The following is a 27445-nucleotide window of genomic DNA, read 5'->3' as shown; positions in this document are numbered from 1 at the left end:
GTTGTTGTGTCTCTTTGTGGTAATTTTGTGTCTCTTTGTGGTAGTTTTGTCTCTCTTTGTGGTAATTTTGTATCTCTGTGGTCGTTTTGTGTCTCTTTGTGGTCGTTTTATGTCTCTTTCTGGTAATTTTTTGTCTCTTTGTGGTCGTTTTGTGTCTCTTTGTGGTAGTTTTATGTCTCTTTGTCGTTGTTTTGTGTCTCTTTGTGGTAGTTTTATGTCTCTTTGTCGTTGTTTTGTGTCTCTTTGTTATCGTTTTGTGTCTCTTTGTAGTTGTTGTGTCTCTTTTTGGTAATTTTGTGTCTCTTTGTGGTAGTTTTGTCTCTCTTTGTGGTCATTTTGTGTCTCTCTGTGGTTGTTTTGTGTCTGTCTGTGGTTGTTTTGTGTCTCTGTGGTTGTTTTGTGTCTCTGTGGTCGTTTTATGTCTCTTTCTGGTAATTTTTTGTCTCTTTGTGGTCGTTTTGTGTCTCTTTGTGGTAGTTTTATGTCTCTTTGTCGTTGTTTTGTGTCTCTTTGTTATCGTTTTGTGTCTCTTTGTAGTTGTTGTGTCTCTTTGTGGTAATTTTGTGTCTCTTTGTGGTAGTTTTGTCTCTCTTTGTGGTAATTTTGTATCTCTGTGGTCGTTTTGTGTCTCTTTGTGGTCGTTTTATGTCTCTTTCTGGTAATTTTTTGTCTCTTTGTGGTCGTTTTGTGTCTCTTTGTGGTAGTTTTATGTCTCTTTGTCGTTGTTTTGTGTCTCTTTGTTATCGTTTTGTGTCTCTTTGTAGTTGTTGTGTCTCTTTGTGGTAATTTTGTGTCTCTTTGTGGTAGTTTTGTTTCTCTTTGTGGTCATTTTGTGTCTCTCTGTGGTTGTTTTGTGTCTGTCTGTGGTTGTTTTGTGTCTCTGTGGTTGTTTTGTGTCTCAGTGGTCGTTTTATGTCTCTTTCTGGTAATTTTTTGTCTCTTTGTGGTCGTTTTGTGTCTCTTTGTGGTAGTTTTATGTCTCTTTGTCGTTGTTTTGTGTCTCTTTGTTATCGTTTTGTGTCTCTTTGTAGTTGTTGTGTCTCTTTGTGGTAATTTTGTGTCTCTTTGTGGTAGTTTTGTCTCTCTTTGTGGTAATTTTGTATCTCTGTGGTCGTTTTGTGTCTCTTTGTGGTCGTTTTATGTCTCTTTCTGGTAATTTTTTGTCTCTTTGTGGTCGTTTTGTGTCTCTTTGTGGTAGTTTTATGTCTCTTTGTCGTTGTTTTGTGTCTCTTTGTTATCGTTTTGTGTCTCTTTGTAGTTGTTGTGTCTCTTTGTGGTAATTTTGTGTCTCTTTGTGGTAGTTTTGTCTCTCTTTGTGGTAATTTTGTATCTCTGTGGTCGTTTTGTGTCTCTTTGTGGTCGTTTTGTCTCTTGTGGTTATTTTTTGTCTCTTTGTGGTAATTTTGTGTCTCTCTGTGTTTGTTTTGTCTCTCTTTGTAGTCGTTTTGTTTTTCTTTGTGGTTGTTTTGTGTCTCTGTGGTCGTTCTGTGTCTCTTTCTGGTAATGTTTTGCCTCTTTGTGGTTGTTTTGTGTCTCTTTGTGGTAGTTTTATGTGTCTTTGTGGTTGTTTTGTGTCTCTTTGTGATCGTTTTGTGTCTCTTTGTAGTTGTTGTGTCTCTTTGTGGTAGTTTTGTGTCTCTTTGAGGTTGTTATGTGTCTCTTTGTGGTCGTTTTGTGTCTCTTTGTAGTTGTTTTGTGTCTCTGGATGTTTTGTGCCTCTCTGTGGTTGTTTTGTGTCTCTTTCTGGTAATTTAGTGTCTCTTTGTGGTAGTTTTGTCTCTGTTTGTGGTCATTTTGTGTCTCTGTGGTCGTTTTGTGTCTTTTAGTAGTTGTTTTGTGTCTCTGTGGTTGTTTTGTGTCTCTTTCTGGTAATTTTTTGTCTCTTTGTGGTCGTTTTGTGTCTCTTTGTGGTAGTTTAATGTCTCTCTGTGGTTTTTTTGTGTCTCTTTGTTATCGTTTTGTGTCTCTTTGTAGTTGTTGTGTCTCTTTGTGGTTGTTTTGTGTCTCTGGATGTTTTGTGTCTCTTTGTGGTCGTTTTGTCTCTTGTGGTCATTTTGTGTCTCTTTGTGGTTGTTTTGTGTCTCTGGATATTTTGTTTCTCTTTCTGGTAATTTTGTGTCTCTCTGTGGTTGTTTTGTGTCTCTGTGGTCGTTTAGTGTCTCTCTGTCGTCATTTTGTGTCTCTTTGTGGTCGTTTTGTGTATCTGGATGTTTTGTGTCTCTTTGTGGTAGTTTTGTCTCTCTTTGTGGTCATTTTGTGTCTCTCTGTGGTTGTTTTGTGTCTGTCTGTGGTTGTTTTGTGTCTCTGTGGTTGTTTTGTGTCTCTGTGGTCGTTTTATGTCTCTTTCTGGTAATTTTTTGTCTCTTTGTGGTCGTTTTGTGTCTCTTTGTGGTAGTTTTATGTCTCTTTGTCGTTGTTTTGTGTCTCTTTGTTATCGTTTTGTGTCTCTTTGTAGTTGTTGTGTCTCTTTGTGGTAATTTTGTGTCTCTTTGTGGTAGTTTTGTCTCTCTTTGTGGTAATTTTGTATCTCTGTGGTCGTTTTGTGTCTCTCTGTGGTTGTTTTGTGTCTTTTTGTGGTCATTTTGTGTCTCTTTGTGGTCGTTTTGTTTATCTGAATGTTTTGTGTCTTTCACCATTTTTATGACTTATGTGGCGCTGTGGCTTAGTTGGTCAAAGTGCCTGTCTAGTAAACAGGAGATCCTGGGTTCAAATCCCAGCAGTGCCTGTGGTCCTGTTAAGCTAACGATGACTTAGCATTTAAAACAGCTCATTATCAGGGTTCTACTGAACTGCTGAAAATGCCTTCCTCATGAACAGGAGGATCTGAGTTCAAAACCCAAAAGAATCTGCAAGATATGAGGAAGTTTTGCACCAATATGAGGCACTTCTACTCATGGCTTTAACTATTCTTGAGCTACAGAGTTAGTTTTGGGAGAGTCTCTGGAGCTCGCTTCCTGGAGTGCATCCAGTTCAGGACGAAGTGAATCCAGTTCCTGATCTTTATTCTTTCATCATTCTTCTGACTTATGTGGTGCTGTGGCTTAGTTGGTCAAAGTGCCTGTCTAGTAAACAGGAGATCCTGGGTTCAAATCCCAGCAGTGCCTGTGGTCCTGTTAAGTTAACTATGACTTAGCATATAATTATTAGGTTTCTACTTTACATGGGTTCTCTTAATTAAATGATGAACATCATGATTATTATCAGTCTGTTCTTTGGTCAGACTTGATAAAAATGTTTTTAGAAATCAGAATTAGTTTTGGGATGTTTTGTGTCTCTGGATGTTTTGTGTCTCTTTCTGCTTGTTATGTGTCTCTCTGTGGTCGTTTTGCGTCTCTTTGTGGTCATTTTGTGTCTCTGGATGTTTTGTGTCTCTCTGTGGTTGTTTTGTGTCTCTTTGTGGTAATTTTGTGTCTCTTTGTGGTAGTTTTGTCTCTCTTTGTGGTAATTTTGTATCTCTGTGGTCGTTTTGTGTCTCTTTGTGGTCGTTTTGTCTCTTGTGGTTATTTTGTGTCTCTTTGTGGTAATTTTGTGTCTCTCTGTGTTTGTTTTGTCTCTCTTTGTAGTCGTTTTGTTTTTCTTTGTGGTTGTTTTGTGTCTCTGTGGTCGTTTTGTGTCTCTCTCTGGTCATCTTGTGTCTCTTTGTGGTCGTTTTGTGTATCTGAATGTTTTGTGTCTTTCATCATTTTCATGACTTATGTGGCGCTGTGGCTTAGTTGGTCAAAGTGCCTGTCTTGTAAACAGGAGATCCTGGGTTCAAATCCCAGCAGTGCCTGTGGTCCTTTTAAGCTAACTATGGTGGTTGTTTTGTGTCTCTTAGTAGTTGTTTTGTGTCTCTGTGGTTGTTTTGTGTCTCTTTCTGGTAATTTTTTGTCTCTTTGTGGTCGTTTTGTGTCTCTTTGTGGTAGTTTAATGTCTCTCTGTGGTTTTTTTGTGTCTCTTTGTTATCGTTTTGTGTCTCTTTGTAGTTGTTGTGTCTCTTTGTGGTTGTTTTGTGTCTCTGGATGTTTTGTGTCTCTTTGTGGTCGTTTTGTCTCTTGTGGTCATTTTGTGTCTCTTTGTGGTTGTTTTGTGTCTCTGGATATTTTGTTTCTCTTTCTGGTAATTTTGTGTCTCTCTGTGGTTGTTTTGTGTCTCTGTGGTCGTTTAGTGTCTCTCTGTCGTCATTTTGTGTCTCTTTGTGGTCGTTTTGTGTATCTGGATGTTTTGTGTCTCTTTGTGGTAGTTTTGTCTCTCTTTGTGGTCATTTTGTGTCTCTCTGTGGTTGTTTTGTGTCTGTCTGTGGTTGTTTTGTGTCTCTGTGGTTGTTTTGTGTCTCTGTGGTCGTTTTATGTCTCTTTCTGGTAATTTTTTGTCTCTTTGTGGTTGTTTTGTGTCTCTTTGTGGTAGTTTTATGTCTCTTTGTCGTTGTTTTGTGTCTCTTTGTTATCGTTTTGTGTCTCTTTGTAGTTGTTGTGTCTCTTTGTGGTAATTTTGTGTCTCTTTGTGGTAGTTTTGTCTCTCTTTGTGGTAATTTTGTATCTCTGTGGTCGTTTTGTGTCTCTTTGTGGTCGTTTTATGTCTCTTTCTGGTAATTTTTTGTCTCTTTGTGGTCGTTTTGTGTCTCTTTGTGGTAGTTTTATGTCTCTTTGTCGTTGTTTTGTGTCTCTTTGTTATCGTTTTGTGTCTCTTTGTAGTTGTTGTGTCTCTTTCTGGTAATTTTGTGTCTCTTTGTGGTAGTTTTGTCTCTCTTTGTGGTCATTTTGTGTCTCTCTGTGGTTGTTTTGTGTCTGTCTGTGGTTGTTTTGTGTCTCTGTGGTTGTTTTGTGTCTCTGTGGTCGTTTTATGTCTCTTTCTGGTAATTTTTTGTCTCTTTGTGGTCGTTTTGTGTCTCTTTGTGGTAGTTTTATGTCTCTTTGTCGTTGTTTTGTGTCTCTTTGTTATCGTTTTGTGTCTCTTTGTAGTTGTTGTGTCTCTTTGTGGTAATTTTGTGTCTCTTTGTGGTAGTTTTGTCTCTCTTTGTGGTAATTTTGTATCTCTGTGGTCGTTTTGTGTCTCTTTGTGGTCGTTTTATGTCTCTTTCTGGTAATTTTTTGTCTCTTTGTGGTCGTTTTGTGTCTCTTTGTGGTAGTTTTATGTCTCTTTGTCGTTGTTTTGTGTCTCTTTGTTATCGTTTTGTGTCTCTTTGTAGTTGTTGTGTCTCTTTGTGGTAATTTTGTGTCTCTTTGTGGTAGTTTTGTCTCTCTTTGTGGTCATTTTGTGTCTCTCTGTGGTTGTTTTGTGTCTGTCTGTGGTTGTTTTGTGTCTCTGTGGTTGTTTTGTGTCTCAGTGGTCGTTTTATGTCTCTTTCTGGTAATTTTTTGTCTCTTTGTGGTCGTTTTGTGTCTCTTTGTGGTAGTTTTATGTCTCTTTGTCGTTGTTTTGTGTCTCTTTGTTATCGTTTTGTGTCTCTTTGTAGTTGTTGTGTCTCTTTGTGGTAATTTTGTGTCTCTTTGTGGTAGTTTTGTCTCTCTTTGTGGTAATTTTGTATCTCTGTGGTCGTTTTGTGTCTCTTTGTGGTCGTTTTATGTCTCTTTCTGGTAATTTTTTGTCTCTTTGTGGTCGTTTTGTGTCTCTTTGTGGTAGTTTTATGTCTCTTTGTCGTTGTTTTGTGTCTCTTTGTTATCGTTTTGTGTCTCTTTGTAGTTGTTGTGTCTCTTTGTGGTAATTTTGTGTCTCTTTGTGGTAGTTTTGTCTCTCTTTGTGGTAATTTTGTATCTCTGTGGTCGTTTTGTGTCTCTTTGTGGTCGTTTTGTCTCTTGTGGTTATTTTTTGTCTCTTTGTGGTAATTTTGTGTCTCTCTGTGTTTGTTTTGTCTCTCTTTGTAGTCGTTTTGTTTTTCTTTGTGGTTGTTTTGTGTCTCTGTGGTCGTTCTGTGTCTCTTTCTGGTAATGTTTTGCCTCTTTGTGGTTGTTTTGTGTCTCTTTGTGGTAGTTTTATGTGTCTTTGTGGTTGTTTTGTGTCTCTTTGTGATCGTTTTGTGTCTCTTTGTAGTTGTTGTGTCTCTTTGTGGTAGTTTTGTGTCTCTTTGAGGTTGTTATGTGTCTCTTTGTGGTCGTTTTGTGTCTCTTTGTAGTTGTTTTGTGTCTCTGGATGTTTTGTGCCTCTCTGTGGTTGTTTTGTGTCTCTTTCTGGTAATTTAGTGTCTCTTTGTGGTAGTTTTGTCTCTGTTTGTGGTCATTTTGTGTCTCTGTGGTCGTTTTGTGTCTTTTAGTAGTTGTTTTGTGTCTCTGTGGTTGTTTTGTGTCTCTTTCTGGTAATTTTTTGTCTCTTTGTGGTCGTTTTGTGTCTCTTTGTGGTAGTTTAATGTCTCTCTGTTGTTTTTTTGTGTCTCTTTGTTATCGTTTTGTGTCTCTTTGTAGTTGTTGTGTCTCTTTGTGGTTGTTTTGTGTCTCTGGATGTTTTGTGTCTCTTTGTGGTCGTTTTGTCTCTTGTGGTCATTTTGTGTCTCTTTGTGGTTGTTTTGTGTCTCTGGATATTTTGTTTCTCTTTCTGGTAATTTTGTGTCTCTCTGTGGTTGTTTTGTGTCTCTGTGGTCGTTTAGTGTCTCTCTGTCGTCATTTTGTGTCTCTTTGTGGTCGTTTTGTGTATCTGGATGTTTTGTGTCTCTTTGTGGTAGTTTTGTCTCTCTTTGTGGTCATTTTGTGTCTCTCTGTGGTTGTTTTGTGTCTGTCTGTGGTTGTTTTGTGTCTCTGTGGTTGTTTTGTGTCTCTGTGGTCGTTTTATGTCTCTTTCTGGTAATTTTTTGTCTCTTTGTGGTCGTTTTGTGTCTCTTTGTGGTAGTTTTATGTCTCTTTGTCGTTGTTTTGTGTCTCTTTGTTATCGTTTTGTGTCTCTTTGTAGTTGTTGTGTCTCTTTGTGGTAATTTTGTGTCTCTTTGTGGTAGTTTTGTCTCTCTTTGTGGTAATTTTGTATCTCTGTGGTCGTTTTGTGTCTCTTTGTGGTCGTTTTATGTCTCTTTCTGGTAATTTTTTTGTCTCTTTGTGGTCGTTTTGTGTCTCTTTGTGGTAGTTTTATGTCTCTTTGTCGTTGTTTTGTGTCTCTTTGTTATCGTTTTGTGTCTCTTTGTAGTTGTTGTGTCTCTTTCTGGTAATTTTGTGTCTCTTTGTGGTAGTTTTGTCTCTCTTTGTGGTAATTTTGTATCTCTGTGGTCGTTTTGTGTCTCTTTGTGGTCGTTTTGTCTCTTGTGGTTATTTTTTGTCTCTTTGTGGTAATTTTGTGTCTCTCTGTGTTTGTTTTGTCTCTCTTTGTAGTCGTTTTGTTTTTCTTTGTGGTTGTTTTGTGTCTCTGTGGTCGTTCTGTTTCTCTTTCTGGTAATTTTTTGCCTCTTTGTGGTCGTTTTGTGTCTCTTTGTGATCGTTTTGTGTCTCTTTGTAGTTGTTGTGTCTCTTTGTGGTAGTTTTGTGTCTCTTTGAGGTTGTTATGTGTCTCTTTGTGGTTGTTTTGTGTCTCTGGATGTTTTGTGTCTCTTTGTGGTCATTTTATGTCTGTGGTCGTTTTGTGTCTCTTTGTGGTTGTTTTGTGTCTCTGGATGTTTTATGTCTCTCTGTGCTTGTTTTGTCTCTCTTTGTGGTTGTTTTGTGTCTCTCTGTGCTGGTTTTGTGTCTCTGTGGTCGTTTTGTGTCTCTCTGTGGTTGTTTTGTGTATCTGTGGTCGTTTTGTGTCTCTCTGTGGTTGTTTTGTGTCTTTTTGTGGTCATTTTGTGTCTCTTTGTGGTCGTTTTGTTTATCTGAATGTTTTGTGTCTTTCACCATTTTTATGACTTATGTGGCGCTGTGGCTTAGTTGGTCAAAGTGCCTGTCTAGTAAACAGGAGATCCTGGGTTCAAATCCCAGCAGTGCCTGTGGTCCTGTTAAGCTAACGATGACTTAGCATTTAAAACAGCTCATTATCAGGGTTCTACTGAACTGCTGAAAATGCCTTCCTCATGAACAGGAGGATCTGAGTTCAAAACCCAAAAGAATCTGCAAGATATGAGGAAGTTTTGCACCAATATGAGGCACTTCTACTCATGGCTTTAACTATTCTTGAGCTACAGAGTTAGTTTTGGGAGAGTCTCTGGAGCTCGCTTCCTGGAGTGCATCCAGTTCAGGACGAAGTGAATCCAGTTCCTGATCTTTATTCTTTCATCATTCTTCTGACTTATGTGGTGCTGTGGCTTAGTTGGTCAAAGTGCCTGTCTAGTAAACAGGAGATCCTGGGTTCAAATCCCAGCAGTGCCTGTGGTCCTGTTAAGTTAACTATGACTTAGCATATAATTATTAGGTTTCTACTTTACATGGGTTCTCTTAATTAAATGATGAACATCATGATTATTATCAGTCTGTTCTTTGGTCAGACTTGATAAAAATGTTTTTAGAAATCAGAATTAGTTTTGGGATGTTTTGTGTCTCTGGATGTTTTGTGTCTCTTTCTGCTTGTTATGTGTCTCTCTGTGGTCGTTTTGCGTCTCTTTGTGGTCATTTTGTGTCTCTGGATGTTTTGTGTCTCTCTGGTTGTTTTGTGTCTCTTTGTGGTAATTTTGTGTCTCTTTGTGGTAGTTTTGTCTCTCTTTGTGGTAATTTTGTATCTCTGTGGTCGTTTTGTGTCTCTTTGTGGTCGTTTTGTCTCTTGTGGTTATTTTGTGTCTCTTTGTGGTAATTTTGTGTCTCTCTGTGTTTGTTTTGTCTCTCTTTGTAGTCGTTTTGTTTTTCTTTGTGGTTGTTTTGTGTCTCTGTGGTCGTTTTGTGTCTCTCTCTGGTCATCTTGTGTCTCTTTGTGGTCGTTTTGTGTATCTGAATGTTTTGTGTCTTTCATCATTTTCATGACTTATGTGGCGCTGTGGCTTAGTTGGTCAAAGTGCCTGTCTTGTAAACAGGAGATCCTGGGTTCAAATCCCAGCAGTGCCTGTGGTCCTTTTAAGCTAACTATGGTGGTTGTTTTGTGTCTCTTAGTAGTTGTTTTGTGTCTCTGTGGTTGTTTTGTGTCTCTTTCTGGTAATTTTTTGTCTCTTTGTGGTCGTTTTGTGTCTCTTTGTGGTAGTTTAATGTCTCTCTGTGGTTTTTTTGTGTCTCTTTGTTATCGTTTTGTGTCTCTTTGTAGTTGTTGTGTCTCTTCGTGGTTGTTTTGTGTCTCTGGATGTTTTGTGTCTCTTTGTGGTCGTTTTGTCTCTTGTGGTCATTTTGTGTCTCTTTGTGGTTGTTTTGTGTCTCTGGATATTTTGTTTCTCTTTCTGGTAATTTTGTGTCTCTCTGTGGTTGTTTTGTGTCTCTGTGGTCGTTTAGTGTCTCTCTGTCGTCATTTTGTGTCTCTTTGTGGTCGTTTTGTGTATCTGGATGTTTTGTGTCTCTTTGTGGTAGTTTTGTCTCTCTTTGTGGTCATTTTGTGTCTCTCTGTGGTTGTTTTGTGTCTGTCTGTGGTTGTTTTGTGTCTCTGTGGTTGTTTTGTGTCTCTGTGGTCGTTTTATGTCTCTTTCTGGTAATTTTTTGTCTCTTTGTGGTCGTTTTGTGTCTCTTTGTGGTAGTTTTATGTCTCTTTGTTATTGTTTTGTGTCTCTTTGTTATCGTTTTGTGTCTCTTTGTAGTTGTTGTGTCTCTTTGTGGTAATTTTGTGTCTCTTTGTGGTAGTTTTGTCTCTCTTTGTGGTAATTTTGTATCTCTGTGGTCGTTTTGTGTCTCTTTGTGGTCGTTTTATGTCTCTTTCTGGTAATTTTTTGTCTCTTTGTGGTCGTTTTGTGTCTCTTTGTGGTAGTTTTATGTCTCTTTGTCGTTGTTTTGTGTCTCTTTGTTATCGTTTTGTGTCTCTTTGTAGTTGTTGTGTCTCTTTCTGGTAATTTTGTGTCTCTTTGTGGTAGTTTTGTCTCTCTTTGTGGTAATTTTGTATCTCTGTGGTCGTTTTGTGTCTCTTTGTGGTCGTTTTGTCTCTTGTGGTTATTTTTTGTCTCTTTGTGGTAATTTTGTGTCTCTCTGTGTTTGTTTTGTCTCTCTTTGTAGTCGTTTTGTTTTTCTTTGTGGTTGTTTTGTGTCTCTGTGGTCGTTCTGTGTCTCTTTCTGGTAATTTTTTGCCTCTTTGTGGTCGTTTTGTGTCTCTTTGTGATCGTTTTGTGTCTCTTTGTAGTTGTTGTGTCTCTTTGTGGTAGTTTTGTGTCTCTTTGAGGTTGTTATGTGTCTCTTTGTGGTCGTTTTGTGTCTCTTTGTAGTTGTTTTGTGTCTCTGGATGTTTTGTGCCTCTCTGTGGTTGTTTTGTGTCTCTTTCTGATAATTTTGTGTCTCTTTGTGGTAGTTTTGTCTCGGTTTGTGGTCATTTTGTGTCTCTGTGGTCGTTTTGTGTCTCTTTGTGGTCGTTTTGTTTATCTGAATGTTTTGTGTCTTTCACCATTTTTATGACTTATGTGGCGCTGTGGCTTAGTTGGTCAAAGTGCCTGTCTAGTAAACAGGAGATCCTGGGTTCAAATCCCAGCAGTGCCTGTGGTCCTGTTAAGCTAACGATGACTTAGCATTTAAAACAGCTCATTATCAGGGTTCTACTGAACTGCTGAAAATGCCTTCCTCATGAACAGGAGGATCTGAGTTCAAAACCCAAAAGAATCTGCAAGATATGAGGAAGTTTTGCACCAATATGAGGCACTTCTACTCATGGCTTTAACTATTCTTGAGCTACAGAGTTAGTTTTGGGAGAGTCTCTGGAGCTCGCTTCCTGGAGTGCATCCAGTTCAGGACGAAGTGAATCCAGTTCCTGATCTTTATTCTTTCATCATTCTTCTGACTTATGTGGTGCTGTGGCTTAGTTGGTCAAAGTGCCTGTCTAGTAAACAGGAGATCCTGGGTTCAAATCCCAGCAGTGCCTGTGGTCCTGTTAAGTTAACTATGACTTAGCATATAATTATTAGGTTTCTACTTTACATGGGTTCTCTTAATTAAATGATGAACATCATGATTATTATCAGTCTGTTCTTTGGTCAGACTTGATAAAAATGTTTTTAGAAATCAGAATTAGTTTTGGGATGTTTTGTGTCTCTGGATGTTTTGTGTCTCTTTCTGCTTGTTATGTGTCTCTCTGTGGTCGTTTTGCGTCTCTTTGTGGTCATTTTGTGTCTCTGGATGTTTTGTGTCTCTCTGGTTGTTTTGTGTCTCTTTGTGGTAATTTTGTGTCTCTTTGTGGTAGTTTTGTCTCTCTTTGTGGTAATTTTGTATCTCTGTGGTCGTTTTGTGTCTCTTTGTGGTCGTTTTGTCTCTTGTGGTTATTTTGTGTCTCTTTGTGGTAATTTTGTGTCTCTCTGTGTTTGTTTTGTCTCTCTTTGTAGTCGTTTTGTTTTTCTTTGTGGTTGTTTTGTGTCTCTGTGGTCGTTTTGTGTCTCTCTCTGGTCATCTTGTGTCTCTTTGTGGTCGTTTTGTGTATCTGAATGTTTTGTGTCTTTCATCATTTTCATGACTTATGTGGCGCTGTGGCTTAGTTGGTCAAAGTGCCTGTCTTGTAAACAGGAGATCCTGGGTTCAAATCCCAGCAGTGCCTGTGGTCCTTTTAAGCTAACTATGGTGGTTGTTTTGTGTCTCTTAGTAGTTGTTTTGTGTCTCTGTGGTTGTTTTGTGTCTCTTTCTGGTAATTTTTTGTCTCTTTGTGGTCGTTTTGTGTCTCTTTGTGGTAGTTTAATGTCTCTCTGTGGTTTTTTTGTGTCTCTTTGTTATCGTTTTGTGTCTCTTTGTAGTTGTTGTGTCTCTTCGTGGTTGTTTTGTGTCTCTGGATGTTTTGTGTCTCTTTGTGGTCGTTTTGTCTCTTGTGGTCATTTTGTGTCTCTTTGTGGTTGTTTTGTGTCTCTGGATATTTTGTTTCTCTTTCTGGTAATTTTGTGTCTCTCTGTGGTTGTTTTGTGTCTCTGTGGTCGTTTAGTGTCTCTCTGTCGTCATTTTGTGTCTCTTTGTGGTCGTTTTGTGTATCTGGATGTTTTGTGTCTCTTTGTGGTAGTTTTGTCTCTCTTTGTGGTCATTTTGTGTCTCTCTGTGGTTGTTTTGTGTCTGTCTGTGGTTGTTTTGTGTCTCTGTGGTTGTTTTGTGTCTCTGTGGTCGTTTTATGTCTCTTTCTGGTAATTTTTTGTCTCTTTGTGGTCGTTTTGTGTCTCTTTGTGGTAGTTTTATGTCTCTTTGTTATTGTTTTGTGTCTCTTTGTTATCGTTTTGTGTCTCTTTGTAGTTGTTGTGTCTCTTTGTGGTAATTTTGTGTCTCTTTGTGGTAGTTTTGTCTCTCTTTGTGGTAATTTTGTATCTCTGTGGTCGTTTTGTGTCTCTTTGTGGTCGTTTTATGTCTCTTTCTGGTAATTTTTTGTCTCTTTGTGGTCGTTTTGTGTCTCTTTGTGGTAGTTTTATGTCTCTTTGTCGTTGTTTTGTGTCTCTTTGTTATCGTTTTGTGTCTCTTTGTAGTTGTTGTGTCTCTTTCTGGTAATTTTGTGTCTCTTTGTGGTAGTTTTGTCTCTCTTTGTGGTAATTTTGTATCTCTGTGGTCGTTTTGTGTCTCTTTGTGGTCGTTTTGTCTCTTGTGGTTATTTTTTGTCTCTTTGTGGTAATTTTGTGTCTCTCTGTGTTTGTTTTGTCTCTCTTTGTAGTCGTTTTGTTTTTCTTTGTGGTTGTTTTGTGTCTCTGTGGTCGTTCTGTGTCTCTTTCTGGTAATTTTTTGCCTCTTTGTGGTCGTTTTGTGTCTCTTTGTGATCGTTTTGTGTCTCTTTGTAGTTGTTGTGTCTCTTTGTGGTAGTTTTGTGTCTCTTTGAGGTTGTTATGTGTCTCTTTGTGGTCGTTTTGTGTCTCTTTGTAGTTGTTTTGTGTCTCTGGATGTTTTGTGCCTCTCTGTGGTTGTTTTGTGTCTCTTTCTGATAATTTTGTGTCTCTTTGTGGTAGTTTTGTCTCGGTTTGTGGTCATTTTGTGTCTCTGTGGTCGTTTTGTGTCTCTTTGTGGTTGTTTTGTGTCTCTGGATGTTTTGTCTCTCTTTGTGGTCATTTTATGTCTGTGGTCGTTTTGTGTCTCTTTGTGGTTGTTTTGTGTCTCTGGATGTTTTATGTCTCTCTGTGCTTGTTTTGTCTCTCTTTGTGGTTGTTTTGTGTCTCTCTGTGCTGGTTTTGTGTCTCTGTGGTCGTTTTGTGTCTCTCTGTGGTTGTTTTGTGTATCTGTGGTCGTTTTGTGTCTCTCTGTGGTTGTTTTGTGTCTTTTTGTGGTCATTTTGTGTCTCTTTGTGGTCGTTTTGTTTATCTGAATGTTTTGTGTCTTTCACCATTTTTATGACTTATGTGGCGCTGTGGCTTAGTTGGTCAAAGTGCCTGTCTAGTAAACAGGAGATCCTGGGTTCAAATCCCAGCAGTGCCTGTGGTCCTGTTAAGCTAACGATGACTTAGCATTTAAAACAGCTCATTATCAGGGTTCTACTGAACTGCTGAAAATGCCTTCCTCATGAACAGGAGGATCTGAGTTCAAAACCCAAAAGAATCTGCAACATATGAGGAAGTTTTGCACCAATTGGAGGCACTTCTACTCATGGCTTTAACTATTCTTGAGCTACAGAGTTAGTTTTGGGAGAGTCTCTGGAGCTCGCTTCCTGGAGTGCATCCAGTTCAGGACGAAGTGAATCCAGTTCCTGATCTTTATTCTTTCATTATTCTTCTGACTTATGTGGTGCTGTGGCTTAGTTGGTCAAAGTGCCTGTCTAGTAAACAGGAGATCCTGGGTTCAAATCCCAGCAGTGCCTGTGGTCCTGTTAAGCTAACTATGACTTAGCATATAATTATTAGGTTTCTACTTTACATGGGTTCTCTTAATTAAATGATGAACATCATGATTATTATCAGTCTGTTCTTTGGTCAGACTTGATAAAAATGTTTTTAGAAATCAGAATTAGTTTTGGGATGTTTTGTGTCTCTTTGTGGTCGTTTTGTGTCTCTGGATGTTTTGTGTCTCTTTCTGCTTGTTATGTGTCTCTCTGTGGTCGTTTTGCGTCTCTTTGTGGTCATTTTGTGTCTCTGGATGTTTTGTGTCTCTTTGTGGTAGTTTTGTCTCTCTTTGTGGTCATTTTGTGTCTCTCTGTGGTTGTTTTGTGTCTGTCTGTGGTTGTTTTGTGTCTCTGTGGTTGTTTTGTGTCTCTGTGGTCGTTTTATGTCTCTTTCTGGTAATTTTTTGTCTCTTTGTGGTCGTTTTGTGTCTCTTTGTGGTAGTTTTATGTCTCTTTGTCGTTGTTTTGTATCTCTTTGTTATCGTTTTGTGTCTCTTTGTAGTTGTTGTGTCTCTTTGTGGTAATTTTGTGTCTCTTTGTGGTAGTTTTGTCTCTCTTTGTGGTAATTTTGTATCTCTGTGGTCGTTTTGTGTCTCTTTGTGGTCGTTTTATGTCTCTTTCTGGTAATTTTTTGTCTCTTTGTGGTCGTTTTGTGTCTCTTTGTGGTAGTTTTATGTCTCTTTGTCGTTGTTTTGTGTCTCTTTGTTATCGTTTTGTGTCTCTTTGTAGTTGTTGTGTCTCTTTCTGGTAATTTTGTGTCTCTTTGTGGTAGTTTTGTCTCTCTTTGTGGTAATTTTGTATCTCTGTGGTCGTTTTGTGTCTCTTTGTGGTCGTTTTGTCTCTTGTGGTTATTTTTTGTCTCTTTGTGGTAATTTTGTGTCTCTCTGTGTTTGTTTTGTCTCTCTTTGTAGTCGTTTTGTTTTTCTTTGTGGTTGTTTTGTGTCTCTGTGGTCGTTCTGTGTCTCTTTCTGGTAATTTTTTGCCTCTTTGTGGTCGTTTTGTGTCTCTTTGTGATCGTTTTGTGTCTCTTTGTAGTTGTTGTGTCTCTTTGTGGTAGTTTTGTGTCTCTTTGAGGTTGTTATGTGTCTCTTTGTGGTCGTTTTGTGTCTCTTTGTAGTTGTTTTGTGTCTCTGGATGTTTTGTGCCTCTCTGTGGTTGTTTTGTGTCTCTTTCTGATAATTTTGTGTCTCTTTGTGGTAGTTTTGTCTCGGTTTGTGGTCATTTTGTGTCTCTGTGGTCGTTTTGTGTCTCTTTGTGGTTGTTTTGTGTCTCTGGATGTTTTGTCTCTCTTTGTGGTCATTTTATGTCTGTGGTCGTTTTGTGTCTCTTTGTGGTTGTTTTGTGTCTCTGGATGTTTTATGTCTCTCTGTGCTTGTTTTGTCTCTCTTTGTGGTTGTTTTGTGTCTCTCTGTGCTGGTTTTGTGTCTCTGTGGTCGTTTTGTGTCTCTCTGTGGTTGTTTTGTGTATCTGTGGTCGTTTTGTGTCTCTCTGTGGTTGTTTTGTGTCTTTTTGTGGTCATTTTGTGTCTCTTTGTGGTCGTTTTGTTTATCTGAATGTTTTGTGTCTTTCACCATTTTTATGACTTATGTGGCGCTGTGGCTTAGTTGGTCAAAGTGCCTGTCTAGTAAACAGGAGATCCTGGGTTCAAATCCCAGCAGTGCCTGTGGTCCTGTTAAGCTAACGATGACTTAGCATTTAAAACAGCTCATTATCAGGGTTCTACTGAACTGCTGAAAATGCCTTCCTCATGAACAGGAGGATCTGAGTTCAAAACCCAAAAGAATCTGCAACATATGAGGAAGTTTTGCACCAATTGGAGGCACTTCTACTCATGGCTTTAACTATTCTTGAGCTACAGAGTTAGTTTTGGGAGAGTCTCTGGAGCTCGCTTCCTGGAGTGCATCCAGTTCAGGACGAAGTGAATCCAGTTCCTGATCTTTATTCTTTCATTATTCTTCTGACTTATGTGGTGCTGTGGCTTAGTTGGTCAAAGTGCCTGTCTAGTAAACAGGAGATCCTGGGTTCAAATCCCAGCAGTGCCTGTGGTCCTGTTAAGCTAACTATGACTTAGCATATAATTATTAGGTTTCTACTTTACATGGGTTCTCTTAATTAAATGATGAACATCATGATTATTATCAGTCTGTTCTTTGGTCAGACTTGATAAAAATGTTTTTAGAAATCAGAATTAGTTTTGGGATGTTTTGTGTCTCTTTGTGATCGTTTTGTGTCTCTGGATGTTTTGTGTCTCTTTCTGCTTGTAATGTGTCTCTCTGTGGTCGTTTTGCGTCTCTTTGTGGTCATTTTGTGTCTCTGGATGTTTTGTGTCTCTCTGTGGTCGTTTTATGTCTCTTTCTGGTAATTTTTTGTCTCTTTGTGGTCGTTTTGTGTCTCTTTGTGGTAGTTTTATGTCTCTTTGTCGTTGTTTTGTGTCTCTTTGTTATCGTTTTGTGTCTCTTTGTAGTTGTTGTGTCTCTTTGTGGTAATTTTGTGTCTCTTTGTGGTAGTTTTGTCTCTCTTTGTGGTAATTTTGTATCTCTGTGGTCGTTTTGTGTCTCTTTGTGGTCGTTTTGTCTCTTGTGGTTATTTTGTGTCTCTTTGTGGTAATTTTGTGTCTCTCTGTGTTTGTTTTGTCTCTCTTTGTAGTCGTTTTGTTTTTCTTTGTGGTTGTTTTGTGTCTCTGTGGTCGTTCTGTGTCTCTTTCTGGTAATGTTTTGCCTCTTTGTGGTCGTTTTGTGTCTCTTTGTGATCGTTTTGTGTCTCTTTGTAGTTGTTGTGTCTCTTTGTGGTAGTTTTGTGTCTCTTTGTGGTTGTTTTGTGTCTCTGTGGTCGTTTTATGTCTCTTTCTGGTAATTTTTTGTCTCTTTGTGGTCGTTTTGTGTCTCTTTGTGGTAGTTTTATGTCTCTTTGTCGTTGTTTTGTGTCTCTTTGTTATCGTTTTGTGTCTCTTTGTAGTTGTTGTGTCTCTTTCTGGTAATTTTGTGTCTCTTTGTGGTAGTTTTGTCTCTCTTTGTGGTAATTTTGTATCTCTGTGGTCGTTTTGTGTCTCTTTGTGGTCGTTTTGTCTCTTGTGGTTATTTTTTGTCTCTTTGTGGTAATTTTGTGTCTCTCTGTGTTTGTTTTGTCTCTCTTTGTAGTCGTTTTGTTTTTCTTTGTGGTTGTTTTGTGTCTCTGTGGTCGTTCTGTGTCTCTTTCTGGTAATGTTTTGCCTCTTTGTGGTCGTTTTGTGTCTCTTTGTGATCGTTTTGTGTCTCTTTGTAGTTGTTGTGTCTCTGTGGTCGTTTTGTGTCTCTTTGTAGTTGTTTTGTGTCTCTGGATGTTTTGTGCCTCTCTGTGGTTGTTTTGTGTCTCTTTCTGATAATTTTGTGTCTCTTTGTGGTAGTTTTGTCTCGGTTTGTGGTCATTTTGTCTCTCTGTGGTCGTTTTGTGTCTCTTTGTGGTTGTTTTGTGTCTCTGGATGTTTTGTCTCTCTTTGTGGTCATTTTATGTCTGTGGTCGTTTTGTGTCTCTTTGTGGTTGTTTTGTGTCTCTGGATGTTTTATGTCTCTCTGTGCTTGTTTTGTCTCTCTTTGTGGTTGTTTTGTGTCTCTCTGTGCTGGTTTTGTGTCTCTGTGGTCGTTTTGTGTCTCTCTGTGGTTGTTTTGTGTATCTGTGGTCGTTTTGTGTCTCTCTGTGGTTGTTTTGTGTCTTTTTGTGGTCATTTTGTGTCTCTTTGTGGTCGTTTTGTTTATCTGAATGTTTTGTGTCTTTCACCATTTTTATGACTTATGTGGCGCTGTGGCTTAGTTGGTCAAAGTGCCTGTCTAGTAAACAGGAGATCCTGGGTTCAAATCCCAGCAGTGCCTGTGGTCCTGTTAAGCTAACGATGACTTAGCATTTAAAACAGCTCATTATCAGGGTTCTACTGAACTGCTGAAAATGCCTTCCTCATGAACAGGAGGATCTGAGTTCAAAACCCAAAAGAATCTGCAAGATATGAGGAAGTTTTGCACCAATTGGAGGCACTTCTACTCATGGCTTTAACTATTCTTGAGCTACAGAGTTAGTTTTGGGAGAGTCTCTGGAGCTCGCTTCCTGGAGTGCATCCAGTTCAGGACGAAGTGAATCCAGTTCCTGATCTTTATTCTTTCATTATTCTTCTGACTTATGTGGTGCTGTGGCTTAGTTGGTCAAAGTGCCTGTCTAGTAAACAGGAGATCCTGGGTTCAAATCCCAGCAGTGCCTGTAGTCCTGTTAAGCTAACTATGACTTAGCATATAATTATTAGGTTTCTACTTTACATGGGTTCTCTTAATTAAATGATGAACATCATGATTATTATCAGTCTGTTCTTTGGTCAGACTTGATAAAAATGTTTTTAGAAATCAGAATTAGTTTTGGGATGTTTTGTGTCTCTTTGTGGTCGTTTTGTGTCTCTGGATGTTTTGTGTCTCTTTCTGCTTGTAATGTGTCTCTCTGTGGTCGTTTTGCGTCTCTTTGTGGTCATTTTGTGTCTCTGGATGTTTTGTGTCTCTCTGTGGTTGTTTTGTGTCTCTTTGTGGTAATTTTGTGTCTCTTTGTGGTAGTTTCGTCTCTCTTTGTGGTAATTTTGTATCTCTGTGGTCGTTTTGTGTCTCTTTGTGGTTGTTTTGTGTCTCTGGATGTTTTGTGTCTCTTTGTGGTCGTTATGTGTCTCTGGATGTTTTGTGTCTCTTTGTGGTAATTTTGTGTCTCTTTGTGGTAGTTTTGTCTCTCTTTGTGGTAATTTTGTATCTCTGTGGTCGTTTTGTGTCTCTTTGTGGTCGTTTTGTCTCTTGTGGTTATTTTGTGTCTCTTTGTGGTAATTTTGTGTCTCTCTGTGTTTGTTTTGTCTCTCTTTGTAGTCGTTTTGTTTTTCTTTGTGGTTGTTTTGTGTCTCTGTGGTCGTTTTGTGTCTCTCTCTGGTCATCTTGTGTCTCTTTGTGGTCGTTTTGTGTATCTGAATGTTTTGTGTCTTTCATCATTTTCATGACTTATGTGGCGCTGTGGCTTAGTTGGTCAAAGTGCCTGTCTTGTAAACAGGAGATCCTGGGTTCAAATCCCAGCAGTGCCTGTGGTCCTTTTAAGCTAACTATGGTGGTTGTTTTGTGTCTCTTAGTAGTTGTTTTGTGTCTCTGTGGTTGTTTTGTGTCTCTTTCTGGTAATTTTTTGTCTCTTTGTGGTCGTTTTGTGTCTCTTTGTGGTAGTTTAATGTCTCTCTGTGGTTTTTTTGTGTCTCTTTGTTATCGTTTTGTGTCTCTTTGTAGTTGTTGTGTCTCTTTGTGGTTGTTTTGTGTCTCTGGATGTTTTGTGTCTCTTTGTGGTCGTTTTGTCTCTTGTGGTCATTTTGTGTCTCTTTGTGGTTGTTTTGTGTCTCTGGATATTTTGTTTCTCTTTCTGGTAATTTTGTGTCTCTCTGTGGTTGTTTTGTGTCTCTGTGGTCGTTTAGTGTCTCTCTGTCGTCATTTTGTGTCTCTTTGTGGTCGTTTTGTGTATCTGGATGTTTTGTGTCTCTTTGTGGTAGTTTTGTCTCTCTTTGTGGTCATTTTGTGTCTCTCTGTGGTTGTTTTGTGTCTGTCTGTGGATGTTTTGTGTCTCTGTGGTTGTTTTGTGTCTCTGTGGTCGTTTTATGTCTCTTTCTGGTAATTTTTTGTCTCTCTGTGGTCGTTTTATGTCTCTTTCTGGTAATTTTTTGTCTCTTTGTGGTCGTTTTGTGTCTCTTTGTGGTAGTTTTATGTCTCTTTGTCGTTGTTTTGTGTCTCTTTGTTATCGTTTTGTGTCTCTTTGTAGTTGTTGTGTCTCTTTGTGGTAATTTTGTGTCTCTTTGTGGTAGTTTTGTTTCTCTTTGTGGTAATTTTGTATCTCTGTGGTCGTTTTGTGTCTCTTTGTGGTCGTTTTATGTCTCTTTCTGGTAATTTTTTGTCTCTTTGTGGTCGTTTTGTGTCTCTTTGTGGTAGTTTTATGTCTCTTTGTCGTTGTTTTGTGTCTCTTTGTTATCGTTTTGTGTCTCTTTGTAGTTGTTGTGTCTCTTTCTGGTAATTTTGTGTCTCTTTGTGGTAGTTTTGTCTGTCTTTGTGGTAATTTTGTATCTCTGTGGTCGTTTTGTGTCTCTTTGTGGTCGTTTTGTCTCTTGTGGTTATTTTGTGTCTCTTTGTGGTAATTTTGTGTCTCTCTGTGTTTGTTTTGTCTCTCTTTGTAGTCGTTTTGTTTTTCTTTGTGGTTGTTTTGTGTCTCTGTGGTCGTTTTGTGTCTCTCTCTGGTCATCTTGTGTCTCTTTGTGGTCGTTTTGTGTATCTGAATGTTTTGTGTCTTTCATCATTTTCATGACTTATGTGGCGCTGTGGCTTAGTTGGTCAAAGTGCCTGTCTTGTAAACAGGAGATCCTGGGTTCAAATCCCAGCAGTGCCTGTGGTCCTTTTAAGCTAACTATGGTGGTTGTTTTGTGTCTCTTAGTAGTTGTTTTGTGTCTCTGTGGTTGTTTTGTGTCTCTTTCTGGTAATTTTTTGTCTCTTTGTGGTCGTTTTGTGTCTCTCTGTGCTGGTTTTGTGTCTCTGTGGTCGTTTTGTGTCTCTCTGTGGTTGTTTTGTGTATCTGTGGTCGTTTTGTGTCTCTCTGTGGTTGTTTTGTGTCTTTTTGTGGTCATTTTGTGTCTCTTTGTGGTCGTTTTGTTTATCTGAATGTTTTGTGTCTTTCACCATTTTTATGACTTATGTGGCCCTGTGGCTTAGTTGGTCAAAGTGCCTGTCTAGTAAACAGGAGATCCTGGGTTCAAATCCCAGCAGTGCCTGTGGTCCTGTTAAGCTAACGATGACTTAGCATTTAAAACAGCTCATTATCAGGGTTCTACTGAACTGCTCAAAATGCCTTCCTCATGAACAGGAGGATCTGAGTTCAAAACCCAAAAGAATCTGCAAGATATGAGGAAGTTTTGCACCAATTGGAGGCACTTCTACTCATGGCTTTAACTATTCTTGAGCTACAGAGTTAGTTTTGGGAGAGTCTCTGGAGCTCGCTTCCTGGAGTGCATCCAGTTCAGGACGAAGTGAATCCAGTTCCTTATCTTTATTCTTTCATTATTCTTCTGACTTATGTGGTGCTGTGGCTTAGTTGGTCAAAGTGCCTGTCTAGTAAACAGGGGATCCTGGGTTCAAATCCCAGCAGTGCCTGTGGTCCTGTTAAGCTAACTATGACTTAGCATATAATTATTAGGTTTCTACTTTACATGGGTTCTCTTAATTAAATGATGAACATCATGATTATTATCAGTCTGTTCTTTGGTCAGACTTGATAAAAATGTTTTTAGAAATCAGAATTAGTTTTGGGATGTTTTGTGTCTCTTTGTGGTCGTTTTGTGTCTCTGGATGTTTTGTGTCTCTTTCTGCTTGTAATGTGTCTCTCTGTGGTCGTTTTGCGTCTCTTTGTGGTCATTTTGTGTCTCTGGATGTTTTGTGTCTCTCTGTGGTCGTTTTATGTCTCTTTCTGGTAATTTTTTGTCTCTTTGTGGTCGTTTTGTGTCTCTTTGTGGTAGTTTTATGTCTCTTTGTCGTTGTTTTGTGTCTCTTTGTTATCGTTTTGTGTCTCTTTGTAGTTGTTGTGTCTCTTTGTGGTAATTTTGTGTCTCTTTGTGGTAGTTTTGTCTCTCTTTGTGGTAATTTTGTATCTCTGTGGTCGTTTTGTGTCTCTTTGTGGTCGTTTTGTCTCTTGTGGTTATTTTGTGTCTCTTTGTGGTAATTTTGTGTCTCTCTGTGTTTGTTTTGTCTCTCTTTGTAGTCGTTTTGTTTTTCTTTGTGGTTGTTTTGTGTCTCTGTGGTCGTTCTGTGTCTCTTCCTGGTAATGTTTTGCCTCTTTGTGGTCGTTTTGTGTCTCTTTGTGATCGTTTTGTGTCTCTTTGTAGTTGTTGTGTCTCTTTGTGGTAGTTTTGTGTCTCTTTGTGGTTGTTTTGTGTCTCTGTGGTCGTTTTATGTCTCTTTCTGGTAATTTTTTGTCTCTTTGTGGTCGTTTTGTGTCTCTTTGTGGTAGTTTTATGTCTCTTTGTCGTTGTTTTGTGTCTCTTTGTTATCGTTTTGTGTCTCTTTGTAGTTGTTGTGTCTCTTTCTGGTAATTTTGTGTCTCTTTGTGGTAGTTTTGTCTCTCTTTGTGGTAATTTTGTATCTCTGTGGTCGTTTTGTGTCTCTTTGTGGTCGTTTTGTCTCTTGTGGTTATTTTTTGTCTCTTTGTGGTAATTTTGTGTCTCTCTGTGTTTGTTTTGTCTCTCTTTGTAGTCGTTTTGTTTTTCTTTGTGGTTGTTTTGTGTCTCTGTGGTCGTTCTGTGTCTCTTTCTGGTAATGTTTTGCCTCTTTGTGGTCGTTTTGTGTCTCTTTGTGATCGTTTTGTGTCTCTTTGTAGTTGTTGTGTCTCTGTGGTCGTTTTGTGTCTCTTTGTAGTTGTTTTGTGTCTCTGGATGTTTTGTGCCTCTCTGTGGTTGTTTTGTGTCTCTTTCTGATAATTTTGTGTCTCTTTGTGGTAGTTTTGTCTCGGTTTGTGGTCATTTTGTGTCTCTGTGGTCGTTTTGTGTCTCTTTGTGGTTGTTTTGTGTCTCTGGATGTTTTGTCTCTCTTTGTGGTCATTTTATGTCTGTGGTCGTTTTGTGTCTCTTTGTGGTTGTTTTGTGTCTCTGGATGTTTTATGTCTCTCTGTGCTTGTTTTGTCTCTCTTTGTGGTTGTTTTGTGTCTCTCTGTGCTGGTTTTGTGTCTCTGTGGTCGTTTTGTGTCTCTCTGTGGTTGTTTTGTGTATCTGTGGTCGTTTTGTGTCTCTCTGTGGTTGTTTTGTGTCTTTTTGTGGTCATTTTGTGTCTCTTTGTGGTCGTTTTGTTTATCTGAATGTTTTGTGTCTTTCACCATTTTTATGACTTATGTGGCGCTGTGGCTTAGTTGGTCAAAGTGCCTGTCTAGTAAACAGGAGATCCTGGGTTCAAATCCCAGCAGTGCCTGTGGTCCTGTTAAGCTAACGATGACTTAGCATTTAAAACAGCTCATTATCAGGGTTCTACTGAACTGCTGAAAATGCCTTCCTCATGAACAGGAGGATCTGAGTTCAAAACCCAAAAGAATCTGCAAGATATGAGGAAGTTTTGCACCAATTGGAGGCACTTCTACTCATGGCTTTAACTATTCTTGAGCTACAGAGTTAGTTTTGGGAGAGTCTCTGGAGCTCGCTTCCTGGAGTGCATCCAGTTCAGGACGAAGTGAATCCAGTTCCTGATCTTTATTCTTTCATTATTCTTCTGACTTATGTGGTGCTGTGGCTTAGTTGGTCAAAGTGCCTGTCTAGTAAACAGGAGATCCTGGGTTCAAATCCCAGCAGTGCCTGTAGTCCTGTTAAGCTAACTATGACTTAGCATATAATTATTAGGTTTCTACTTTACATGGGTTCTCTTAATTAAATGATGAACATCATGATTATTATCAGTCTGTTCTTTGGTCAGACTTGATAAAAATGTTTTTAGAAATCAGAATTAGTTTTGGGATGTTTTGTGTCTCTTTGTGGTCGTTTTGTGTCTCTGGATGTTTTGTGTCTCTTTCTGCTTGTAATGTGTCTCTCTGTGGTCGTTTTGCGTCTCTTTGTGGTCATTTTGTGTCTCTTTGTGGTAATTTTGTGTCTCTTTGTGGTAGTTTCGTCTCTCTTTGTGGTAATTTTGTATCTCTGTGGTCGTTTTGTGTCTCTTTGTGGTTGTTTTGTGTCTCTGGATGTTTTGTGTCTCTTTGTGGTCGTTATGTGTCTCTGGATGTTTTGTGTCTCTTTGTGGTAATTTTGTGTCTCTTTGTGGTAGTTTTGTCTCTCTTTGTGGTAATTTTGTATCTCTGTGGTCGTTTTGTGTCTCTTTGTGGTCGTTTTGTCTCTTGTGGTTATTTTGTGTCTCTTTGTGGTAATTTTGTGTCTCTCTGTGTTTGTTTTGTCTCTCTTTGTAGTCGTTTTGTTTTTCTTTGTGGTTGTTTTGTGTCTCTGTGGTCGTTTTGTGTCTCTCTCTGGTCATCTTGTGTCTCTTTGTGGTCGTTTTGTTTATCTGAATGTTTTGTGTCTTTCACCATTTTTATGACTTATGTGGCGCTGTGGCTTAGTTGGTCAAAGTGCCTGTCTTGTAAACAGGAGATCCTGGGTTCAAATCCCAGCAGTGCCTGTGGTCCTTTTAAGCTAACTATGGTGGTTGTTTTGTGTCTCTTAGTAGTTGTTTTGTGTCTCTGTGGTTGTTTTGTGTCTCTTTCTGGTAATTTTTTGTCTCTTTGTGGTCGTTTTGTGTCTCTTTGTGGTAGTTTAATGTCTCTCTGTGGTTTTTTTGTGTCTCTTTGTTATCGTTTTGTGTCTCTTTGTAGTTGTTGTGTCTCTTTGTGGTTGTTTTGTGTCTCTGGATGTTTTGTGTCTCTTTGTGGTCGTTTTGTCTCTTGTGGTCATTTTGTGTCTCTTTGTGGTCGTTTTGTGTCTCTGGATATTTTGTTTCTCTTTCTGGTAATTTTGTGTCTCTCTGTGGTTGTTTTGTGTCTCTGTGGTCGTTTAGTGTCTCTCTGTCGTCATTTTGTGTCTCTTTGTGGTCGTTTTGTGTATCTGGATGTTTTGTGTCTCTTTGTGGTAGTTTTGTCTCTCTTTGTGGTCATTTTGTGTCTCTCTGTGGTTGTTTTGTGTCTGTCTGTGGATGTTTTGTGTCTCTGTGGTTGTTTTGTGTCTCTGTGGTCGTTTTATGTCTCTTTCTGGTAATTTTTTGTCTCTCTGTGGTCGTTTTATGTCTCTTTCTGGTAATTTTTTGTCTCTTTGTGGTCGTTTTGTGTCTCTTTGTGGTAGTTTTATGTCTCTTTGTCGTTGTTCTGTGTCTCTTTGTTATCGTTTTGTGTCTCTTTGTAGTTGTTGTGTCTCTTTGTGGTAATTTTGTGTCTCTTTGTGGTAGTTTTGTTTCTCTTTGTGGTAATTTTGTATCTCTGTGGTCGTTTTGTGTCTCTTTGTGGTCGTTTTATGTCTCTTTCTGGTAATTTTTTGTCTCTTTGTGGTCGTTTTGTGTCTCTTTGTGGTAGTTTTATGTCTCTTTGTCGTTGTTTTGTGTCTCTTTGTTATCGTTTTGTGTCTCTTTGTAGTTGTTGTGTCTCTTTCTGGTAATTTTGTGTCTCTTTGTGGTAGTTTTGTCTGTCTTTGTGGTAATTTTGTATCTCTGTGGTCGTTTTGTGTCTCTTTGTGGTCGTTTTGTCTCTTGTGGTTATTTTTTGTCTCTTTGTGGTAATTTTGTGTCTCTCTGTGTTTGTTTTGTCTCTCTTTGTAGTCGTTTTGTTTTTCTTTGTGGTTGTTTTGTGTCTCTGTGGTCGTTCTGTGTCTCTTTCTGGTAATGTTTTGCCTCTTTGTGGTCGTTTTGTGTCTCTTTGTGGTAGTTTTATGTGTCTTTGTGGTTGTTTTGTGTCTCTTTGTGATCGTTTTGTGTCTCTTTGTAGTTGTTGTGTCTCTTTGTGGTAGTTTTGTGTCTCTTTGTGGTCGTTTTGTTTATCTGAATGTTTTGTGTCTTTCACCATTTTTATGACTTATGTGGCGCTGTGGCTTAGTTGGTCAAAGTGCCTGTCTAGTAAACAGGAGATCCTGGGTTCAAATCCCAGCAGTGCCTGTGGTCCTGTTAAGCTAACGATGACTTAGCATTTAAAACAGCTCATTATCAGGGTTCTGCTGAAAATGCCTTCCTCATGAACAGGAGGATCTGAGTTCAAAACCCAAAAGAATCTGCAAGATATGAGGAAGTTTTGCACCAATTGGAGGCACTTCTACTCATGGCTTTAACTATTCTTGAGCTACAGAGTTAGTTTTGGGAGAGTCTCTGGAGCTCGCTTCCTGGAGTGCATCCAGTTCAGGACGAAGTGAATCCAGTTCCTGATCTTTATTCTTTCATTATTCTTCTGACTTATGTGGTGCTGTGTCTTAGTTGGTCAAAGTGCCTGTCTAGTAAACAGGAGATCCTGGGTTCAAATCCCAGCAGTGCCTGTAGTCCTGTTAAGCTAACTATGACTTAGCATATAATTATTAGGTTTCTACTTTACATGGGTTCTCTTAATTAAATGATGAACATCATGATTATTATCAGTCTGTTCTTTGGTCAGACTTGATAAAAATGTTTTTAGAAATCAGAATTAGTTTTGGGATGTTTTGTGTCTCTTTGTGGTCGTTTTGTGTCTCTGGATGTTTTGTGTCTCTTTCTGCTTGTAATGTGTCTCTCTGTGGTCGTTTTGCGTCTCTTTGTGGTCATTTTGTGTCTCTGGATGTTTTGTGTCTCTCTGTGGTTGTTTTGTGTCTCTTTGTGGTAATTTTGTGTCTCTTTGTGGTAGTTTCGTCTCTCTTTGTGGTAATTTTGTATCTCTGTGGTCGTTTTGTGTCTCTTTGTGGTTGTTTTGTGTCTCTGGATGTTTTGTGTCTCTTTGTGGTCGTTATGTGTCTCTGGATGTTTTGTGTCTCTTTGTGGTAATTTTGTGTCTCTTTGTGGTAGTTTTGTCTCTCTTTGTGGTAATTTTGTATCTCTGTGGTCGTTTTGTGTCTCTTTGTTGTCGTTTTGTCTCTTGTGGTTATTTTGTGTCTCTTTGTGGTAATTTTGTGTCTCTCTGTGTTTGTTTTGTCTCTCTTTGTAGTCGTTTTGTTTTTCTTTGTGGTTGTTTTGTGTCTCTGTGGTCGTTCTGTGTCTCTTCCTGGTAATGTTTTGCCTCTTTGTGGTCGTTTTGTGTCTCTTTGTGATCGTTTTGTGTCTCTTTGTAGTTGTTGTGTCTCTTTGTGGTAGTTTTGTGTCTCTTTGTGGTTGTTTTGTGTCTCTGTGGTCGTTTTATGTCTCTTTCTGGTAATTTTTTGTCTCTTTGTGGTCGTTTTGTGTCTCTTTGTGGTAGTTTTATGTCTCTTTGTCGTTGTTTTGTGTCTCTTTGTTATCGTTTTGTGTCTCTTTGTAGTTGTTGTGTCTCTTTCTGGTAATTTTGTGTCTCTTTGTGGTAGTTTTGTCTCTCTTTGTGGTAATTTTGTATCTCTGTGGTCGTTTTGTGTCTCTTTGTGGTCGTTTTGTCTCTTGTGGTTATTTTTTGTCTCTTTGTGGTAATTTTGTGTCTCTCTGTGTTTGTTTTGTCTCTCTTTGTAGTCGTTTTGTTTTTCTTTGTGGTTGTTTTGTGTCTCTGTGGTCGTTCTGTGTCTCTTTCTGGTAATGTTTTGCCTCTTTGTGGTCGTTTTGTGTCTCTTTGTGATCGTTTTGTGTCTCTTTGTAGTTGTTGTGTCTCTGTGGTCGTTTTGTGTCTCTTTGTAGTTGTTTTGTGTCTCTGGATGTTTTGTGCCTCTCTGTGGTTGTTTTGTGTCTCTTTCTGATAATTTTGTGTCTCTTTGTGGTAGTTTTGTCTCGGTTTGTGGTCATTTTGTGTCTCTGTGGTCGTTTTGTGTCTCTTTGTGGTTGTTTTGTGTCTCTGGATGTTTTGTCTCTCTTTGTGGTCATTTTATGTCTGTGGTCGTTTTGTGTCTCTTTGTGGTTGTTTTGTGTCTCTGGATGTTTTATGTCTCTCTGTGCTTGTTTTGTCTCTCTTTGTGGTTGTTTTGTGTCTCTCTGTGCTGGTTTTGTGTCTCTGTGGTCGTTTTGTGTCTCTCTGTGGTTGTTTTGTGTATCTGTGGTAATTTTGTGTCTCTTTGTGGTAGTTTTGTCTCTCTTTGTGGTAATTTTGTATCTCTGTGGTCGTTTTGTGTCTC

General features: G+C 38.8%; 24 non-coding genes across 24 annotated transcripts; all 24 read left to right on the top strand.

The window, feature by feature from the left end:
* Positions 1–2651: 2651 nt before the first annotated feature.
* On the top strand, positions 2652–2725 carry trnat-agu (transfer RNA threonine (anticodon AGU)). Its single transcript has one exon. It is a non-coding gene; the product is annotated as a tRNA-Thr (tRNA).
* Positions 2726–3030: 305 nt separating this feature from the next.
* On the top strand, positions 3031–3104 carry trnat-agu (transfer RNA threonine (anticodon AGU)). The gene has a single exon. It is a non-coding gene; the product is annotated as a tRNA-Thr (tRNA).
* Positions 3105–3698: 594 nt separating this feature from the next.
* Positions 3699–3772, top strand: trnat-ugu (transfer RNA threonine (anticodon UGU)). The gene has a single exon. It is a non-coding gene; the product is annotated as a tRNA-Thr (tRNA).
* Positions 3773–7784: 4012 nt separating this feature from the next.
* trnat-agu (transfer RNA threonine (anticodon AGU)) lies at positions 7785–7858 on the top strand. Its single transcript has one exon. It is a non-coding gene; the product is annotated as a tRNA-Thr (tRNA).
* Positions 7859–8163: 305 nt separating this feature from the next.
* trnat-agu (transfer RNA threonine (anticodon AGU)) lies at positions 8164–8237 on the top strand. The gene has a single exon. It is a non-coding gene; the product is annotated as a tRNA-Thr (tRNA).
* Positions 8238–8829: 592 nt separating this feature from the next.
* Positions 8830–8903, top strand: trnat-ugu (transfer RNA threonine (anticodon UGU)). The gene has a single exon. It is a non-coding gene; the product is annotated as a tRNA-Thr (tRNA).
* A 1483-nt stretch (positions 8904–10386) lies between these two features.
* trnat-agu (transfer RNA threonine (anticodon AGU)) lies at positions 10387–10460 on the top strand. The gene has a single exon. It is a non-coding gene; the product is annotated as a tRNA-Thr (tRNA).
* A 305-nt stretch (positions 10461–10765) lies between these two features.
* trnat-agu (transfer RNA threonine (anticodon AGU)) lies at positions 10766–10839 on the top strand. The gene has a single exon. It is a non-coding gene; the product is annotated as a tRNA-Thr (tRNA).
* A 592-nt stretch (positions 10840–11431) lies between these two features.
* trnat-ugu (transfer RNA threonine (anticodon UGU)) lies at positions 11432–11505 on the top strand. The gene has a single exon. It is a non-coding gene; the product is annotated as a tRNA-Thr (tRNA).
* Positions 11506–13266: 1761 nt separating this feature from the next.
* trnat-agu (transfer RNA threonine (anticodon AGU)) lies at positions 13267–13340 on the top strand. Its single transcript has one exon. It is a non-coding gene; the product is annotated as a tRNA-Thr (tRNA).
* A 305-nt stretch (positions 13341–13645) lies between these two features.
* trnat-agu (transfer RNA threonine (anticodon AGU)) lies at positions 13646–13719 on the top strand. Its single transcript has one exon. It is a non-coding gene; the product is annotated as a tRNA-Thr (tRNA).
* Positions 13720–15329: 1610 nt separating this feature from the next.
* On the top strand, positions 15330–15403 carry trnat-agu (transfer RNA threonine (anticodon AGU)). Its single transcript has one exon. It is a non-coding gene; the product is annotated as a tRNA-Thr (tRNA).
* A 305-nt stretch (positions 15404–15708) lies between these two features.
* trnat-agu (transfer RNA threonine (anticodon AGU)) lies at positions 15709–15782 on the top strand. The gene has a single exon. It is a non-coding gene; the product is annotated as a tRNA-Thr (tRNA).
* A 1729-nt stretch (positions 15783–17511) lies between these two features.
* On the top strand, positions 17512–17585 carry trnat-agu (transfer RNA threonine (anticodon AGU)). Its single transcript has one exon. It is a non-coding gene; the product is annotated as a tRNA-Thr (tRNA).
* A 305-nt stretch (positions 17586–17890) lies between these two features.
* trnat-agu (transfer RNA threonine (anticodon AGU)) lies at positions 17891–17964 on the top strand. The gene has a single exon. It is a non-coding gene; the product is annotated as a tRNA-Thr (tRNA).
* A 773-nt stretch (positions 17965–18737) lies between these two features.
* On the top strand, positions 18738–18811 carry trnat-ugu (transfer RNA threonine (anticodon UGU)). Its single transcript has one exon. It is a non-coding gene; the product is annotated as a tRNA-Thr (tRNA).
* A 1260-nt stretch (positions 18812–20071) lies between these two features.
* trnat-ugu (transfer RNA threonine (anticodon UGU)) lies at positions 20072–20145 on the top strand. Its single transcript has one exon. It is a non-coding gene; the product is annotated as a tRNA-Thr (tRNA).
* A 305-nt stretch (positions 20146–20450) lies between these two features.
* trnat-agu (transfer RNA threonine (anticodon AGU)) lies at positions 20451–20524 on the top strand. The gene has a single exon. It is a non-coding gene; the product is annotated as a tRNA-Thr (tRNA).
* A 305-nt stretch (positions 20525–20829) lies between these two features.
* trnat-agu (transfer RNA threonine (anticodon AGU)) lies at positions 20830–20903 on the top strand. The gene has a single exon. It is a non-coding gene; the product is annotated as a tRNA-Thr (tRNA).
* A 1729-nt stretch (positions 20904–22632) lies between these two features.
* trnat-agu (transfer RNA threonine (anticodon AGU)) lies at positions 22633–22706 on the top strand. The gene has a single exon. It is a non-coding gene; the product is annotated as a tRNA-Thr (tRNA).
* A 305-nt stretch (positions 22707–23011) lies between these two features.
* Positions 23012–23085, top strand: trnat-agu (transfer RNA threonine (anticodon AGU)). Its single transcript has one exon. It is a non-coding gene; the product is annotated as a tRNA-Thr (tRNA).
* A 735-nt stretch (positions 23086–23820) lies between these two features.
* Positions 23821–23894, top strand: trnat-ugu (transfer RNA threonine (anticodon UGU)). Its single transcript has one exon. It is a non-coding gene; the product is annotated as a tRNA-Thr (tRNA).
* A 1384-nt stretch (positions 23895–25278) lies between these two features.
* Positions 25279–25352, top strand: trnat-agu (transfer RNA threonine (anticodon AGU)). Its single transcript has one exon. It is a non-coding gene; the product is annotated as a tRNA-Thr (tRNA).
* Positions 25353–25649: 297 nt separating this feature from the next.
* Positions 25650–25723, top strand: trnat-agu (transfer RNA threonine (anticodon AGU)). The gene has a single exon. It is a non-coding gene; the product is annotated as a tRNA-Thr (tRNA).
* The last annotated feature ends 1722 nt before the right edge of the window (positions 25724–27445 follow it).

This window comes from Leuresthes tenuis, unplaced genomic scaffold, assembly GCF_036924035.1.
Source record: "Leuresthes tenuis unplaced genomic scaffold, fLeuTen1.0.hap1 SCAF_23, whole genome shotgun sequence".
In the NCBI taxonomy this organism is placed as follows: Eukaryota; Metazoa; Chordata; class Actinopteri; order Atheriniformes; family Atherinopsidae; genus Leuresthes; species Leuresthes tenuis.
Note: the sequence above shows the minus strand (reverse complement) of the source record. Positions and strands in the feature narration are given on the sequence as shown.